Consider the following 8,674-nt stretch of genomic DNA (forward strand, 5'->3'; position numbering starts at 1 on the left):
CATTATGTCTAGACCGCCCTCCTTTCAAGGCCACCTTCAAAGCCTCCAACTCGACCGAGGTTGGGGAGTGGGGCTGCAACACGGAAGGGAATGAAACTTCCCTCTCTGTAAAAATAATAAAATAGAATAGATTAAAATATAAACTCTGACTACTTATTTATTTTAAATTCTTCTGTGAGAAAGGTAGGCTATCTCTTCATCGGATTTAATGTCTTTCAGAAACTCACTCTGATTTCTTTTTAAGATCCCTTTTTACAATAACTACTCCGTTATATTCACAAAGATGGGTCATTTAATTCGAACTTTAAAACAGAAATAGAAAAGGAGACTTGTGGTCCCTTGGGGAGTGAAGGAGAATATTCGTTTTCAAAATTAATTCTGAAGTTTTATCATTCAAGTCTTGATTTTTAGTACCTCATGATAAGTTAGTACCTATATATTTCCTGTGCAGTTCTGCAACAATATTTATTAGGTATTGCACTTACTGTGTCCCCAGCTATCTTGAGGTATCCTTAAGGAGTTTAAAATCTAGGTATAGAGACATTCACCTAAAACAATCAAATAACAACCTAAGATGGATAGATTTGCTTCCCATGGAGGTCAAGAAGCAGGAGATTTTTATATAAATCTGTTTATGATTTTCAGAGACTGGTTCCCTCTGAAAAGCACGATACTGATGGAATATTCCACAATCCAAATTATGAAGCACACTTTATGAAGGCAACACATTATGCAATGACTCTAAAAACTGACTGACTCTAAAAATTAATGCTTCATTAATGACGTTTTTATTTAAATCAAAGAAGAATAATTCTCAAGCCATGTTTCATAACCACATAAATAACACCATTATTCAAGGAAGTTAGAAAAGTACAGAGATGCCTTAAAAATTATTTCCCTGTGTGATGTCAGTGGAAAAGCCAGTTAGACGGCTTCACTCCCAGACTCACTGGCCCGGAAGGCACAAGCTCAGCCAGATGCCCACACTGTGACCCACTCGGGGTCATGTTTGCTGCCTCGTGGCAGGGGAGGCTGGCGCTGCAGATTGACTGGTTCCCATGGACACCAGGCATACTTCAGATGGCAACATGGCTGACACAAATTCAAGAGGAATGTGGAATGTGACAAAGAAGACTCCCAATCTATTTTCATTCCAGGATGGAAGAACCTGTAATGGTTAAGGACCCAAACTTAGGAGTCCAATGGCCTGAATTGGTTTCCCAAGTCTACCACTCTTTAGCTGTGTGATCTTGGGCAAGTAACTTCTCTGCCTCAGTTTCCTCATTTGTAACGTGCAGATAACAGAAGGTTTAACTATGAGACATGTGGTGCCTGGCACACGGTAAACACGCAATCGATGTAAGCTGTTTTTTCACTGAAGGCTACTTGAATTGTTTCGTAAAGAATACACTGGTCCACATGGGGCAGTGGTCTCTGGACCTTTTACCCCTTTTCTTCAGGACTACATCCAGTTGTATAAATCAGCTGGAGAAAAGGAAAGGTGAAGAATGACAGAGTCCGTGTGAGTATTCCCTGCATCCCCTTTACACATGACTTCTGTCCACTGGTGTTTACATTCTGTTGTCTACCCACACTACATGATCCAGGACCACACCGCCCACAAGGTAGATAACCTCCAGGATGGAGCTAATAGACCGCAGTCGCTGAGTCAGTGTTTTCCATCTCAAAGTATGTGTACACAGAGGACAAAAGTAGAGCCAGGCAAAGAGAGAAGAGGGGGCATGGGAGTCTGAGCAAGATAGGGGAAGATGCCACCTCCCCAGTGCTTTAGGTTCTTAAATCAATCCCGTGACATCTCTCTGGCCAATGGGCCTTTTAGGAGAGTAGGTGGTGATCAGGACATTTACAGCCTGAGTGATGTTTTTACCCAATTAATCCTGGTCTTATGCTACAGGAGCCTCGTAGAAATCTACGTGGAATCTTTGTCACATCAACTTGGAGAACGGCATCCTTCCCTACTGCTCTGAAAACCCGAGGGCAGAAGCCTTGTCTTCTTGCTTTTTCACATCTTCCCCAACCTGGCACTGTGCTTCAGACGTGCTAGCACTCGGCACATAGTTTTTGACTGCTGGATCGGATCCTGGAAACCTGTAACAGAACCATCCAAATAGTTCAGCTCCACATAGGAGCCCATGCATTTGTGCCCCTTCCCTTGGAAGGGCTGGGGGACATGCTGGGGAACAGGCAGTGCACTTGGGAAGGCTCTCCAAGTGTTGGAAACCCATCAGGGGATCTGGTCTCCAAAGCCACATACGTCACCAGCCTCTTGCTAACCACCGCCGTGCGATGGGGCCTGGATCTGATGTCATTTGACTTTGGCAGATGGCAGAGTAGTTTTGAAATTCATCCAGGTGCCTCCTCACAAGAAACGCTGGAAGGACCTTTAGTTCCTCCCAGACCCTTGTTTTTAGTGAGGCTCCAGCAAACTGCCATCGCTGGTAAGTATAATTGGCCAGCCTTTGGACTTCAGATTGATCTTTAAGAATGAAAAAAAAAAAAAGTTAAGTGATTATAAGAACACAGCTCTAGTCCAGCTGACACAACCGAAATTTCTAGTCTTGAAATGTTCCACACTTGAACCTCAAAACCATTAGGTGTCTGATTTATGAAAAGAACAAGAAATAGATTGACAACTGGATAAACCCTGTCATGGGCCAGAGAAACCAGACTATTGGCATCTTCAAAAATTTCCCCATCTATTCTTTATTGTAAATCTGTATAGAATATTTTTTGGAACTTGAAATTCATTGCATACGCCCTTAATTACATTTAACTTAGATTCTCAGGCTAATTAGTTGTCTGCTTCTCAAGTTTCATGGATCTGTAGAATTTTGGACTTTTAGGCCCCTGCCCTTAGAAGCCTTTCATTATGTAGTGAGGGCGGCAGGGAGAGAGGAGCTGCCGGGCCCTGGGCCCCTCTGCTCTGTTAGAGCCGGGATGCATCTCTACGTGGTCCGCTCTCTCCACTCTTCAGCTGGTCTCTGCTCTGTTCCCAGCTGCCAGCCCTCTTTCAATCACGGGCCACTTCTACAAGAGAACAGCATCCAGCTTGTCAGGACTGATTCCCAGAAGCAGAGGTGTTTCAGTTAATGACTAACTCACCACTTCCAAAAGGGGGGCTGCAGAAAGCTGCTTCTGTCCTCCAATGAAGTCTGTTCCCTCCCAGAGACACAGCCACGCTGGGTGCCAGTCCCAGTGGTGTCTTTGGTCACACGGGGACCCACCTGGGGGAGAAGGGGGCGCTCCTAGCCATGGTGAAGACTGCTTCCACCATGCCGGGCAGAGGGCAGTGCATGGTGGCAGTGCAGGGAAGTGGGGACGGTGGCCTCAGGCCAAGAGCAGGCATGTCCCCAGGGAGCGGACGGAGTGGCTCCATTGGGGGTTCCAATGAGTTTAACAAAACAGCAAGAACCAGAGTGGACGTCATTCCACAGGCTGAGAGCAAAGGCTCCTGCAATCATGGGCGAGAGCGGCCAGTTCACCCTGAGCTATGCAGCCCATAGATTAAAATAACCCACCAACCCTTTCAAGCTACCTTAGTGAAAGCCAATCATACGTTTCCAATGCAAGCATAAAATTTGTGCCTAAAAAACTTTATACTACTTCACCGTAACACATTTTTGTTATCTTCATTTTACTGTAATATTTACAGGCTGGAATATTTAACAACTGATCTTTGAAACTCTCACCTGCTCGAATTTCAGCCCAAAGATGGCAGCACATCAGCTATTTTCCTCTCCCTTGGCATAGTCTTTCTTTTTATTTTACCTTCCAACCTTGGACATACCCTGATTACCCACTGAGCCCATGGGTCAGTGTTAGCGTTGCTTCATGATTTTAGACAAAGGGTGGTCTTTATGTTGCCATGCTTCTGATACTGATGGGGCAACTGTGTACACTTAGCTTTTAAAGTACCTTCAGAAGTGGCAGCACTGCAAGTCTTAACCATTGTCAAACAGTAGAACCATTTTTCATATGCTATCGGGGAGATGACCGGGGACAATGAGAGGGTTAGCATCTTGGCACCAAAACCTGACTCTAGGGTTTGTAAAGGAGATCCATTATTTCATTTGTTTCTCAAACGTTAATGAAGTATCTACCAGCTGTCAGGCACTTTACCAGGTTCTGAGGTTACAGCAAGGAATGAGACCACTATTTCCCTTAAGAAAGTTACACTCTCACAGGGAAATAGACCTATTATAACTTGATCGTATAAAATATCCAGTGAGTGCTTTGAGGAGCATGTAACCGGCATTGTGCGAGCAGGCAGAGGGGCCTCTAACTCTGCAGTGGACGATAAAGGAGGCCCAAAAAGTTTTGTGGAGGAGCTGATGCCTGAGCTGAGCATGCAAGGATGAGGAAGAGTTAAATGGTGGTTTTGGGGGGTGGGGTGAGGTGTCAGTATAGAGAGGAGAAAGGAAAGAACATTCCAGGCAAGAGAGAGGGCGTGCACAATGACAGAGAAGCCAAAAATAGCATGAAAATGCAAGAAACTAGATAAATCATTAGTGCTGTCGAGGTCGAAACTATGGGACACATAGCGTGAGGGATGAAGCTGGAGAGGCAGGACACCCCCTGGGCGTCAGTGATGGGCTTTGAGATGTCACAGCACAGTTGGTTAATATATCCTGTTTTGTGGCTATGTGGAGTATGGATTTAGAGACGATGAGATGGGAAGAAAGGAGGCCAGTTAGAAACTCAGAAAGAGATGATGAGACCCTCAACCAACGACAGCAAAGCTGGAAAGGCCGTGATGAATTGGAGAAATGTTTAGGCGTTAGGATAGACATGGCCAGATTAGAATTAACATGGGATGGGGGATAGTAAAGAAAAAGGAAATGGTAAGAATAACTTGAGGGACTGGTTGAAATCACCAACTAAAAGAGATTAGAATAAAGGAGAAATGTTAATCCTGTGTGTGAGAAGAGAGCTGACGTCAGGTGTGATGTTGAGGTGACAGTGTGCATTGGGCATTTTACTATCCAAGTCTAGATTTCAGGGAACAGGTATGGACTAGAGGTACAGTTAAGGAGACATCCACATACATGTGGTTCAAAGAATGAAAGTAGAGCCCAGGCAGAGTCCACTCGAGTTGTTAGAATCAAAGTCGTGGACTTAGGAACCCCAGCATTTAAACAGAAAGCGGAAGATGAACAGCCCATGAAGAAGGAGAGAAGGACTGATTAGAAAGGTAAGGAAGACTAAGTCAGCAGGGCATTCACAGGAGCTAAAGGAGCAGGAAGTTTCAGGAAGGAGGAGGCATCTCCAGGGTCGAAAGCAGCAGCTCCGCACTTGTGAATCAGGGACTAATCTGTGTCCTTTGGGTTTGACAAACTGGTGCACGTTTGTTTGCCATAATAAGAGCAGCTTCAGTGGAGGCAAGGCTGGGAGCATTGAGGAGTGGGTCAGAGGCTGACAGCAATAGGTCAAGGGGAATAGTTGATGAAGAAATGGAAATGATTGATTTATTATTTCAAGAAGTTAGCTTGAGAAGCAGGGGAGTGCAGATTGAGGGTGTCTAGGGAGGGATTTGGGGATGGACGAAGCTTGAATGTATTCATTGATTGAGGATAGTTGTTAAAATAGAGAAAGATCCAGAATATAGAAAGGAGAGGGTATGATAGATAGAAGACATGGAAGACGCAGAAAGGGGTGAAGTGCAGAAAAAAAGAGGGTGACCTTCAAAACTAGAGGCACTATGATTGGAAGAAGGAAGATATGAATGGGTCTCTGGAGGTAGATAAACTATCAGGTAGGGGGATGAAAGGTGAAAAGATCACAGGGGCTGTTTATCATGTTTGTAGCTGCCAAATGTCTTTTGGTCATCCCCCTGGTATTGGAGAATTTCCCATACGATGAATCCTGCCCTCCACAAGGTAGAAACCAGAACTCACTCTCCTGGCATCCCTTGCTCCTGAGAGGCAGGCATGTGAATCCAGCTCCCACCGGTCAGATGCTTCTGCGTGAGGTGTTGACTTGGAAGGGAGCAGCGTAAGGAGATGGGTACGCGCAGACTCCACATTTCAGCAAATGAAGTGGAGAGGTGTTTATCTCTTCAAGCACAATAGGAACAGAACCTCCGGCTTTCAGTTGTGACCATCATCAGTGCATGGTGTGAGCTAAGGTTTGGGTTCCGACAGTGGTGTTTACTATAACAGCCCCCATGGCACGGTTGGGGCCGAATAGCTTCCAAGGGCTCTCAGGTCCTTCTGGAGATTCTCTGAACTTCGAAGTAACTTTTAACAAACATGCCATTCAACCAGTGGATTGGATTCCGTTGTTTGTAACAGAGAACCCTGACTGATGCAGCCAACATGTCTAAAAGCATCAGTTTTCTCAAGACAGGAGGCAGGTCATCTGCTGAAATGGAGAGACGGGGGCCTGAAGAGTGTGATTATGATAGTATTATTAGAGTAGTTGGTAGGAACAGCAGGAGAGGAAGCTAACCCAAGACTAGCGGCAGACTTAAGGTCCAGCTAAAGTTAGAGCCATGACTCTAGGTAGCCCTTATCCTCATCACTGTGTGACTCTCCTTCTCCAGCAAAATGAGGGAGGAGTAAGGGAATGGAAAGTGGTGGTGAGAAATCAGCAAAGGAGGACTATGCTAGGGAGAGAAGAAGGAAGGGGCTGAGGGTAGCTGATAAGCCAATAAAATTAAAGGAATCAGGGAATAAAAGACCCTTTGAGCTAAAAGAGCAGTGCAGTGTGAGTTCATGAGAAAATTGGGAGAACAGCAGGCTGTGGCCAGAAATTGCTATGTTCAAATACCAAATGTAAGAGGTACAGAAGATCCAGGCTGTGGACAGAGCCAAAGGAGCAGAGGATGTCTTTGGAATTAAAGAGACCCAGGAAAGGGTGAGCTATGCTGTGGGATGGATCATCTATCTAGGTAGATGGTGAGATTTTCCAGGTCGCTGGCAGGAACGGGACTGGAGGGGAAGACTTAGTAACAGGTCTCAAAGTCTGTGAGTGAGGGGAAGTGCCTGGGAGCTGAGTAGGTGACAGTGGTGAAAGGGGTGAGATGGGACAGCTTAAATGAAACAGTCTGACACCGTGGAATGAGCTTTAATGCAAGAAACATAATAGATTAGAAACAGCAGTTGTGGGTGAACATATTTCGAAAGGATACACAGCCAGAACTGACATTTGTGAAACCCAGTGTAGCCATAAATAACAAGATGGACCAGGACAGAGTGAAGGTGGGGGTAAGTTTCCATTGTCCTTCATTTGCTAAATGACGATTACCAGAGGAGATGAGATGTCGTGAGCAATAACTGACCTCAAATTTCCAATGTCCTAATTTGTCCAAGGTATCTCTAGTATGTGAGACTCCTTCAGATATTTGAGGAGGTTCCCACATACCCCCAAGCTTTCTTGGGTTCAGGCTAATCACCCCCCAATTCCTTTAACTGTACTTAACTTATCCATTCTTCCCCAGAAAAACTACACTTGTCCATGATTGATGTCACCTTTAACTGTGGCACTCAAATTCAAACGAAATTTCCCAAAGGCAACCTGACTGAAGGAGGATATGGTGAAATTGTCAACCTTTCCTTCCAACAGCCTGAAACTGAGCCAAAAGAAAAACCCTGACATCATTTCCCGTGACACCCCCTCTTCTTCTCTCCGTGCCCTTCACACGCACTTGAGCCTGAACAAAAATGTGCTGCTTGATGACAAGTGAGGAGAACAATATGAATAATGGTAACGGGGGTGATGACAAGGCTCAAGGCAACCCATGGATGACAGCACTGCATAGACCCAGCACCAGCCCTCCTGAGGAATGGAACCCATAGGTTTGGATTTGTTTGCTTATTTAACCTGAACCTTACACACAGAACAGAGACTATGTGCCTTGCTCAGGGACCTGCTATCCTAATGCCAATTTACTTGCTGGCTTGAGTCAGAAGTGCAAGCAAGCTGAGAGCATTACTGTGGCTCCCAGAGATGCCCACCTATCCCTGCATAGTGGCTGACAGACTGGGAACTGGGACTCAGAGAAAAGGCACAACAGAAAGAAGTACTCAACATCCTGTTGCTATTCAGCACTCTGCTGTTTGTTAAATTAAACCCTTAGGCTTAATGAAAAATAAAGCCTATAAGAAATGTGCTCTGAATTCACTTACAGTTACAAGCTGAGCTTTGTTTGATGTGGAATTATCACCTCCTTTCTGAAAAACAACTGACATTATCAAGTGTCAGACATAGTCTCATGGTCAGAATACCAGCTAAAGCAAAGTAAATCAAAGTTAATAATAAACAGGAGGAAACACAGTTTGGGGAATGTAAGGTTCAGGGCTGCAGGATCTGGTTTGGGGTCATTCCTCCGTAGTGCCTCTACTAGTTAATGTGAAACATGGTAAAAATGAAATTAATGAGAGATTGTGACATAATAAGGAGTATTCATAGCATTGAAAAGTAGAGGAAACAGCAAATAAATTAATTATAAATATTGAAAAGCACATAAAATATTAGACAAGAAGTCCTCAAATGTTACAAAGTAAATGAAACTGGAGACAAGATATCCACAGGGGCTGGAGAGGGAGGGAGGTGGCTTATACAGAGATCGTTAGACTGAGATCTGAATTCTAGTCTTTAACACTCCATAAGTTAGCATGGGCAAGTGAGAGGAAGGAAGGGAGGGAGGGAGGGA

Source organism: Physeter macrocephalus, chromosome 20, assembly GCF_002837175.3.
Source record: "Physeter macrocephalus isolate SW-GA chromosome 20, ASM283717v5, whole genome shotgun sequence".
NCBI classification, from domain to species: Eukaryota; Metazoa; Chordata; class Mammalia; order Artiodactyla; family Physeteridae; genus Physeter; species Physeter macrocephalus.